Here is an 11,035-nt window from a genome sequence, read left to right as displayed (position 1 = left end):
ATCTCTTGCCAGGACAATAGACCTTGTTTTTATTTTTGCTATTCAGCAGTGAGCATGCATTGCTTTGTTCAATATGCTACAGTTTTGATCTCACCCAGAGTGAAAATGTAAGTCATGACTATGACCTATAAGAAACTTTCTGATCTGGCCCATCTCTTACCTCAATTTCTACTCTTGGCTTCTGTCACTCTGCTGGAGCCACACTGGCCACCTAGCTTTTCCTTGGCCCCATCAGTGTGCCCTCTCTCAGGGCCTTTGCCTTGGCTATATTACCTCTGCTTGAACATTTCCTCAGAGACTGGTAGGAGAATAACCACTAATGAAATGTTTGTCAGAGCAGGGAGCTAGCAGCAGCTTGGGCCCCTTGTTTAGAAACTCATAAAAGGAGGCTTGAATACCAGTGGCCAGACTGCTATTCAAGTTACTTGTTCCTGCTCCTCCTTCAAGACTTCCCTTACGGGACAACTTGTCAATAACTACTAACCAGGCTATTCTAATTAATACAGTGATCGGTTGATTTCTTCTCCTGCATTGCCCGCATGCTGTGTACTTTCCCCATCCCTATAATATTTGTCATCTTCTTACACACTTCGTTTTAACATAATATTTACTACCTATTATCTATGTTCTCTGAACAGAAATGTAAGCCCCATAAAGACATTCCCCGGGCTGGTGTGACTCAGTTGGTTGGAACATCGTCCTGTACACCAAAAGAGGAGGGTTCGATTCTCGGTTAGGGCACATACCCCGGTTGCCAGATTGATCCTCAGATGGGAAGCAACTGATTGATGTTGATGTTTCTCTCTCACATTGATGTCTCTCTCTTCCTCTCCCCTTCCCACCTTCCCCCTCCACTCCCTCTGTACTTGCTTCTTTAAAAATCAATAAAGAACATGTTCTTGGGTGATGATTAAAAAAAAAAGACGACTAATTTCTCTTGCCTGGGAGACCACAAATAGTAAATATCTGCTGGTTCCAGGGAAGACAAGTCAGCTGCATCTGTTCTGTGATAGATCAGGTCAATTGATACCAGGAAATTATGCAGGACATTAGTCAAGGGTGAATTGGTCTGGTCCTACTGAGTGAAGGGGTGGTAAGATACTCATCAAAAGTTAACAGTTACCAGAACCCATCACTCCTGAAAAATGTCAAGGTAGATTAAGGACATTGGATAATTTGATAGACTGAGTTTTTCAAGGGTCTAAAAACCTATTTGAGCCCGACAGGCATGGCTCAGTGGTTGAGTGTAGACCTGTGAACCAGGAGGTCATGGTTCGATTCCCTGTCAGGGCACATGGCCAGGTTGTGGGCTCGATCCCCTGTAGGGGGCGTGCAGGAGGCAGCCAATCAATGTGCTAGAATATGTGTGAATTCTGCTGAGTGGAAAAAGATATTTGAAGGGTTTTGCACAGGCAATTAAATGTTCCAGCCCAGAAGAGCCACATGTCACCACGCACAATTCACTGTCCAGAACTAGTCACTTGGCCTCCAACCTACTACAAGTAGGCTAGAAGGTGTATTTCCCTCCATGTGCCCAGTGGATGAATCAATATAAAAATATATTTTAAAAAATAAAAAAATAAGACTGCTCATTATTTTGTTTACTGATATATCCAAAATGCCTAAAGCAGAGCATCCATGTAGACCACATAGTAGGTGATCAGTATTTTTTCAATTAAAACATACTTAATATAATATTTGCTATGTGAAATATCTAGGCTATAAAATGGTATGTACAATATATTTTCATATTTATAAAGATAAATATAAGCATGAAATATTAGAAATGTATAACCAAAAATATTAACAGTGCTTATTATTGGGTGGTAAGATTACAGATGCTTTGTTTTATTTTTGGAGTGTATATTTAAAGATTTATTTTACTTTCTCCCCTTTCCTTCCTTCTCTTTCCTTCAACTCTCTTTTCCATTTTCCTTTTTTTTTTTTTTTTTTAAACTCAGACATTCATTTTGTTCATTGTAGCCCTCAGTTCAGGACATACTATCCTTATTAGTCTTTACTTAACTCCATCACTATTTTTATTATTGTTTTCCTTCTCTACCCCAAACTGCAGCTCAAATGCCCTCCCCTGCCTAATGTACTTAATATAATCCTTCCAAGTGTTCATTTAAATCTGCATGTATTCTTGAAAAATATATAGTGTTGCTTTCTGTGCGTATTTTACTTTTTTTATAAATGGTCTTGCACTTTACATTTCATTCTGCCTCATACTTGTTTGATCAACTCTTTGTTTTTTGTTCGTGTTGCTCTAAAGTCATTCTAGTGTACTACTTCTCATGGCTGCATGGCATTCATTCAGAGATATATATATCTCACATTCTACTTACCAGTTTCTAAACCAGGGCCACCCAGGCTGCTGCTAGCTTCCTGCTCTCACAAACTGTTCATTAGTGGTTATCCTACTACAGGTCTCTAAGGGACAATGGTCAGAATTCATACCCAGGAGTGGAATTACTGGAGTTAGGGCAAAGGCATTTTTACCATACTGCCAGATTTTGCCTCACCATGCTTGTAGCAATTAACTCTCACCAGCTGTGAATGAAGCTGGTGAGAGTTAATTTTTCCTATGTTCTTAACAGCATTTAATATTATGGAAACTTCCAATATCTGGCATATTGATAGGTGTAAATTTGTATCTTGTTTACATAGTCTTTTCCATAACTGAAAAGTAAGATTTTATATTTCTCCATATTCTCTTTGCTATCCAGGTTTCCCTTCCTGTTAATTATCAACTTATTTCCTTCACCTGAATTTCTTATCTTTTTCTTGTTGAATTGTAGGAATTCCTTTTATAGACCATATATTAATCATTGCTTAGTTTCCTATGTTGCAAATATCATCTCTTTCAGTTTTTCTTTGTCCTCATTTTTTATCACCCCCATTTAACATAATTCTTTAATTTTGATGTAGTCACACCTATCAGCTTTACCTGTTATGGTTTATGTCTTTTGGTGTTGTTTGCAGTATTTTTTCTCACCTTAAGAAGGCAAAAATATTATATTGTTTATATAGTTTTACTTTTCATAATGCGATCTTAAATTCATCCAAAGTTTAATTTTGTGCATGACTTATATCAGAGAGGATAGGCTAAATTATTCTGTAATTATAAGCCCTGAGTCCTTTAATGTCTCTTGAAGCAACAAAAGTTTACTTCTTGCTCCTGCTTCGTGAATGATGGTTGGATAGAGGGTCTCTGCTCATGGCAGTGACTCAGATTGTCAGGCCTCCAGAGGGGTTTGATCGTGAATTCTGGTGAGTGGAGAAAAGATATTTGAAGGGTTTTGCACAGGCAATTAAATGTTCCAGCCCAGAAGAGCCACATGTCACCACGCACAATTCACTGTCCAGAACTAGTCGTGTGGCCTCCAACCTACTACAAGTAGGCTAGAAGGTGTAATTTGCTCCATGTGTCCAGTGGACGAAGAACTGGAAATACATGGTAAGGAGTATTGATCAAGAAAACCTGTTGGTAAATAAAATCCATCTTTATTTCTTTCCATGTAGTATATCAATTTTCTCCAACTCATTACTTGCTAATTCATTATTTTCTTGCTGATTAATGATGCTGCCTCCAGCATACCAAGGGCATGTTTCTGGACTTACTCAGGTACATTCCCTTCTAGTTCTGAGCAGCCCTCCACTGTTGGTGCCACAGGGTGTGTGGAAGATGGCTTCGTGTCTGGTGGGACTCTGTCCTTTCTCTTTTTGTCAGAATTCTTAGCGCATTGAGTGAATTATTTTTCTTCATATAAGCCTGAAAGTCAGTTTCTCATGTTCCCTGGATACTCCTTTTGGGATTTAAAGTGTCATCACATTTATGAATTAATTCATGGAAATTGTCATCTTTAGAGTATTAAATCATTCCATACAGGAATATGATATTCTGTTTTTCTTGTATATCTTTCATAGAGTCTCAGATTTTATTTATTAAGGTTTTGTTCTCTTTTTCTGCTAGATTATTTCCTAGGTCGATCATAGATTTTAATGCAGCTATTAGTATTTTACTGTCTATTTTTTACCTGCTTTTTGTTGTGAGTATATAGGAATAGAAATGATTTTGATGATATTGTATGGAATCCTTCAATTGTCTTTCTTGTCTGAAGAGTTTTGATTCTTTGGGGTTTTTTTCTATGTAAATGATCAAATTATCTGCAAATAATGGTAATTTGGGTAAATTTATTTTAATTTTTATACCTGTTTTTATTTGTTTATTTATTTTTGGTCTTAACTTTTGGCCAGCCTGCCAAGACTATGCTGAACAAGTATCAGTGGTAGTAGGCACCGTTCTCTTATTCCTATTAGTGTTTTCAGGCTCGTTAATATTAATTATTTGAGTGGTTTTGTAGGAAGTACCATATAAGAACTGTATTTTCTTATAACTAGTGATGTTAAGTACTTTTTATTGACTATATGTCTTTTTTTGTGAAAAGTCTGATTTGATTAAGACTTTTATGCATTTTTTAATTGGATATTTATCATTTTAAAAGGACATCTGTAGGACCTTTTAATATATCCTGGGTAAAAAATGTTTGTCAGATATATGTATTACAAATACATCTTTCCCCTGTGATCTCATATTTCCATGGGACTGTCAGTTTCCCTGGCCTCTTTAGATGGGGTGTAACCTAGGTTTGGGCTTGTTTTCGTTGTTACTCTAGGGCAGTGATGGCGAACCTTTTGAGCTCGGCGTGTCAGCATTTTGAAAAACCCTAACTTAACTCTGTTGCCGTGTCACATATAGAAATTTTTTGATATTTGCAACCATAGTAAAAAAGATTTATATTTTTGATCTTTATTTTATATATTTAAATGCCATTTAACAAAAAAATCAACCAAAAAAATGAGTTCGCGTGTCACCTCTGACACGCATGTCATAGGTTCGCCATCACTGCTCTAGGGACTGGAATAGAATGAAAGCAGCTCAGGGCATGTTGCTTGGTGACAAAGTCTATACCCAACTACTCTCACTTCTCTTCCTCCTCAGTGGCCCCTCCCCTCAAGGACCACTCAGAAACTGTCTGGGGCTCTGAGTATTTCTGAGCGCCTCTGCTACGTCTGTACTTTTCTGATATCTGAGCTGGGAGGATAAAAAGGAAGAATCCTTCAGGAGCTGGTGTGGTGGTTAGAGCATTGGCCCTGGGACTGAGGGTCCTGGGTTTGATTCATGCCTGGGTTGAAGACTTGATCCTAGGCCTTGGTCGGGGGCATGTGCGGGAGGTAACCAATCTCTCACACTGATGTTTCTCTCTCTGTCTCTCCCCCTCCCTTCACTCTTTCTAAAAACCAATGGGAAAATATCCTCTGGTGAGGATTAACAACAAAAGAATGTCTATAATGTATAACATACAGAGCACTCCATGGACTTTACTCCTTGGTCCCACTAAAGTGCTCTGGATTCTGTGTGCACTTTCTTCCCAAGTGAGAAAGGGCCGGCTGGTGGTATAGAGACTCTCCAGCCTCACAGAACAGAGAACCGGCTCTACAGTTAGCTTGCCCTTACAGGTGCCTAAGGATTTCCATTGGGTTCCCAGCTTCTGGACATACTTTGTTTTTATAGCTACCATGGCCTTTCTCCATCACAGAGGAGCCCAGGTTTGCATGAAGCTACCTGGTCTGCAGTTCAAATGTGAGATGCTTTTAGAAAGGAAATATATGAAAGCAGAAGTTGGGGAAATGAGTCTGTAACTTTGTGTCATAATGCTAAATGAAGGGAGCTTTATAGTGACTGTGAGACAGAAGAGTTGGAGGAGTCTCTACACCACCGGCCAGTCCTTTCTCACCTGGGAATAAATTTTTTCTGAAAATGGGGGAAAGGTCTGCATAGAGTCTAGTTGTGGTACAGATTTTGTTTAGCCCTTTTCCTCGTGGGATATTTTTTGTTTGTTTGTTTGTTTATATATTTAGCTTCTTGAGGACAAATATTTCAGTGATCTATTGCTGTGTAGCAAACCACTGCAAAACTTAGTGTCTTAACACAATACAATTACTCAATCATCTGTCATGATTCTATGGCTGATGGGGTCTCAGCTGGGCAGTTTGGCTGGTCTTTTTTGGAGTCTCTTCTATGGCTTATAGCCCGATGGGGGCGGGCTGGGCTATCCAAGATGTACCAGTTTCATCAAAGGTCTGGTGTCTTGGTAGGGAAGCCTGGAGGCTGGTGTGATAGTGGGGGGAGGGGGGGGACTTATATCTGATAGATAGAGCACCTGAATTAATATGAAAAATAATCATATTATTTTAAATCTTAGAACACAAATACTTATGTGAATAGGAGGTTAAGCTTCTTATATGTGAATAAGGGGTTAAGTTTTTCTTAAGTTTCTTTTTCAAGGCCTGTGTGAAGTGATTAAAGAGGTGACTCATCTGTGAATCCAGCAAGCAGAACCGATAAGCATGGTCAGACCAACCCACCAGGAGTCAAAACATCATCTCATCGCCTGATGACTAAAGATGATAGCTGATGTCTGTGGATCCCAAGGACTGCCATAGCTGCATTCCGTTCCAGCCTCACCCCTAGCCCCTTCCCCTTTATAATCCTGTCCCCTGCACCTTGTGTTTCCTGACCTTCATTAATCTTCATTTTTCCTCTTGGATTTTGTCAGATATCGTACCCCTCCTTGTTCTTCTTTGCTTTCCCTTAAAAAAAAAAAAAAAAGTAATCCTTTAAAAAACATAACCTAGCCCTAACCGGTTTGGCTCAGTGGATAGAGCGTTGGCCTGCGGACTGAAAGGTCCCAGGTTCCATTCCGGTCAAAGGCATGTACCTGCGTTGTGGGCACATCCCCAGTGGGGGTTGTGTAGGAGGCAGCTGATCAATGTTTCTCTCTCATCGATGTTTCTAACTCTCTATCCCTCTCCTTTCCTCTCTGTAAAAAAATTAATTAAATGTATTTTTTAAAAAATAAAATAAATAAAAAACATAACCTAATTCTAAGCAATGTTATTCATGGGAACATGATTAGTAGTTTGATTTCAAATTCAATGTTATCCCTGTGCTCCATAGAAGCATCTCAGTGTCTCCAGTGGTTTGCTCTCCACCCTTTGGAAAAACTGCTCTAGCCTGACAGCTTCTTCTCCCTTCTCAGCAAACTAGCCTCCTTCCTGAGAGCATGACCTAGACAGGCAAGGTATCGGGATATCCCTGCAGGATTCTTCCTCTTCCTCTCCCTCCTCTTTGGCAGGCGTCTCCCCCCTTTCCTTCCAAGTCCATTTGATTTCACAGAATTCCCTGATGTTACCTGGTGCATAACAGTAATGCTCCGGTGGACTTGCAACATATGACGAGTAACAGTTCATTTGTCCCTGTTCTGTCAATTTAATGTTTAACCACAACTTCCCTGTCTCGATGGGGGTATCACCTGCATGCAAGCAGAAAAGGGGAAGTGAATGAACTTCTCAGGAACAAACACAAAACCCCTGATGCCTGCAGAGACCAGGGACAGCGGGAAAGGTGGTATTTTCTCTGACAGGCGGAAAACAGGCCATGCTTTCCTAGGCAGGGGGAGGCAGAGCTCCCAGCTCACTAGGGAGCGCGCTCTCTGGGAGTGGAGGGACTGTCACCCAGCTCTCCTGCTGCTTCCAGCCAGGGATCACCAACCTCACTCAGCGGCCACGGCAATAGGAAGAGAGATCTCTGGGGAACTCAGGAAACCACAGTTAGGGTTAATAAAGACTCATTCAATAAGGGAACCCAGGGATTATTCAATGCTTGGCAATGAGTTTTTACACCACTGAAGGCTTTACTCAAACAGCATCACTGCTGATTGTTGCAGCTGGAATGGTTTGAAATAACTGGGGGAAAGACCAAGTCAATATAAGTGCCAAAATATTTAAACCCAAGGAGTCACGGTGCTCTCTTAGTGAAATTATAATTATCTAGGTGCTATCAAATATATAGACAAGCTCATGTTGGTTATTAGAGCTTTTGAATTTTTGTTTGTATAAACAGATTGAATAAACAGAGACTCCCTCACTGAGTTAATAAAACATATTTGTGAAGATTCCATCATATGGGAAACAAGGGTACAGTACTACGGTCCTTAAAATTCTGCAGAAACTTTGAGTGTGATTTTCATACTCTATAGGGCAATTCATTCCTAGGAAGCTACGAATCACCACAATTTTAATGAAGGAAATAGTTTTAAGGTGGGCACACATCACCAAAAAAAATTTTTTTATGAGAAAGAACAGAAAAATAAATATTCAATACACAAGTCAGTGCTTTCCAGGGACTTCCCCTCTGTGTACTAATTAGCTATTGCTGCATAACAAATTGCCACAAATTTAGTTGCTTGAAACAGTGCCATTTGAGGTATCCAGTAAGGACTTTGGATCTGAGGAGAGTTGTGCATGTGTGAAGAGGAAGGTGGTTCTTTCATACTATCTGTTTAGAAACCTTATGCTCTCCCTGTGTTTCTCTCTCTCTCTCTCTCTCTCTCTCTCTCTCTCTCTCTATATATATATATATATATATATATATATATATATATATATATAGTAAAAGCATAATATGAAGCCATGGCTTCGAGGGCCGAGGCAAGCTGCTATGGCTGCAGGGGCCGAGCCCCTTGCACAAATTTTGTGCATCGGGCCTCTAGTATATATATATATATATATATATATATATATATATATATATATATATATATATATATATATATTAGTGATTTCAGAGAGGGAAAGAGAGATAGAAACATCAATGATGAGAGAGGATCATTGATCACCTGCCTCCTGCATGCCTTCTATTGGAGATCAAGCCCATAACTCGGGCATGTGCCCTTAACTGGAATCAAACCCAGGACTTTTCAGTCCGCAGGCCAATGTTCTATCCACTGAGCCAAACCAGCTAGGGCTCTGTGTTTCTCTTTTACTCTCACATTACTGCCACACTGACAACACTCTGGCATCAGATGTGTGGGTGTTTTCCCCACAACAAGCAATTCTCTGTGACACCAGCTGGGTGTCCTACAATTTATCCCAGTTCTGACACCACCTACCTAGAGACAGCATCAGATTTCACTGGGTGAGGGCTCATCTCCATTAGGCCCACCCCGACTCCAAATGCCAGTCACAAGTAGTGGGTCTCCAAGTTACCCACCACTTCTGTTCGAGTTTTACTACAAATTGGAGGTTCCCATGACACCCCCCCCCCCTTGAATTCAATCATTCTAGAACAGCTCACAGACTCAGGGAAACCCTTACTTCCGTTTACAAGTTGGTTTTATACTAAAGGACATGATAATACAGATGAGTGACTAGATGCGGAGATACACAGGGAGATGTCTAGGAAGGTCATGAGCTCAGGAGCTTCGGTCCCGGTGGAATTGGGGTACCTCCTCCTCCTGGTGTGTGGATACATTCATCAACCCGGAAGCTCTTCCAACCCAATACTTTCAGGATTTTTGGAGGCCTCATCACATAGCCGTGTTCAGTTATTAATTCCAGCTCTAGCCCTTCCCTTTCTGGAGAATGGGGTGGGGCCGGAAACTCCAGGTTTTCTAATCATAGCTTGGTCTTTCTGGTGATCAGCCCACAGGCAAGAGCTTATCAAAAATCAAGGGGACATCTGTAAGACTTTCAACAATAAAAGATACAGTTTTTAAGAATCACCTCAATAGTGCAATGGAGGAAGCAGAGCCTGGAAAGTAGGAGTAGAAGCAGAGCTGCAGAAAGATCTGGAAACAGCATGTACACACCCATCCCCTAGTGCCGGTCTCCATTGTGGACATCAGTGCAGGACCCCGCCTGTTCGTTCGTCGGGCTGGTGGAGAAGATGAAGCCAGTGCCATTTTCGTCCCGGGGGCCTCCTACCAGTGCTGTTCAAAGGCACGGAATTCTCCCACCTGTACCTGTGGCCAGGCCAGCGGTCCTCCCGGGATGCGCAGGGAGCCTGCGCTGTGCACACTGTGCTCCTTGTCACCCAGCTCCGGGAGCGGCCCGTGCAGCACCAAGAGGTGCAGGGCAATGAGTCCGACCTCCTCAGGAGCTATTTCCCGAGGGGCCTCAAGTACCAGGAAGACGGAGTGGAGTCGGCATTTCACAAAATCTCCGCAGAGGCCACCCCAGCTGCAGCCAGGAAACTCTACCAGGTCAAGCAAGGGGAAGAAGCATATCCGCGCCCCTGAGCTGGGACAGCTTCAACGCCGGGGCCGCTTCATCCTGGGCCCGGGCCGGGACATCTTCGCCTGGTTGGCGGAAAAGCCAATATCCTGGAGCGCAAGGAGGCTCGCGACCTGGCCTTGGCCGTCAGGGCCCGTGAGCAGCAGGGCAAGGCCCAGGTGGAGAGCGTCACTGATGGGGAGGTGCCTGCCGAGATGACCCAGGGCCTGGGCCCCAAGCCTCACCCCTGGCCAGACTAATGCCCACGCTGCGGCTCTGTAGAAGGTCTCTGACGCCACAGGACAGATGAACCTGACCCAGGCGGCTGACTCCAGCGCCTTTGCCATGAGTTGCTGATACTTGGTCATTGCTTGGTGCTGGACAATGGGCTCTGTGGCAAGATCTACATCTGGAAGGGGCAGAAAGCTAATGAGAAGGAGCAGCAGGCGGCCCTCCAGGTGGCCGAGGACGTGGTCTCCGGCCAAACACTCAGGTGGAGATTCTGCACCAGGGCTGTGAGAGTCTCATCTGCTGGCGATTCTTCAAGAACTGGAAGTGCGAGGGCCATCTCGCTGCGCCCACCCCCTGCCTGCCTGCCTGCCCTTCCTCCTGCTGCCTGGCCAGTGCCCGGGGCCCCTGCAGATGTTCAATAAAGGAGACAAGTGCTTAAAAAATATTACCTCGTTAGAACAAAAGACACTTCCACTACCCAGGAAATTTCAAGGATTTCAGGAGCTCTCTGACAGGAACTGGGGCAGAGACCAATATAGATACTTTTTCTATTAATTCTCACTGTTCCCGCAGAGTGTTTGAAAAAGCACAGAATTGGAGTCAGAGAGCTTGGCTTTGACGTCTAGCTCCAACACTTATAAACTCTGTAAACATGGCGATGTTTCTTAACCTATATCATGCTCAA

General features: G+C 42.5%; 1 pseudogene; it reads left to right on the top strand.

The window, feature by feature from the left end:
• The first annotated feature begins 3,426 nt into the window (after positions 1 to 3,426).
• LOC132241735 (macrophage-capping protein-like) lies at positions 3,427 to 10,789 on the top strand (annotated as a pseudogene).
• Positions 10,790 to 11,035: the final 246 nt, after the last annotated feature.

Source organism: Myotis daubentonii, chromosome 9, assembly GCF_963259705.1.
Source record: "Myotis daubentonii chromosome 9, mMyoDau2.1, whole genome shotgun sequence".
In the NCBI taxonomy this organism is placed as follows: Eukaryota; Metazoa; Chordata; class Mammalia; order Chiroptera; family Vespertilionidae; genus Myotis; species Myotis daubentonii.
This window is presented reverse-complemented; position numbering and strand designations above follow the sequence as displayed.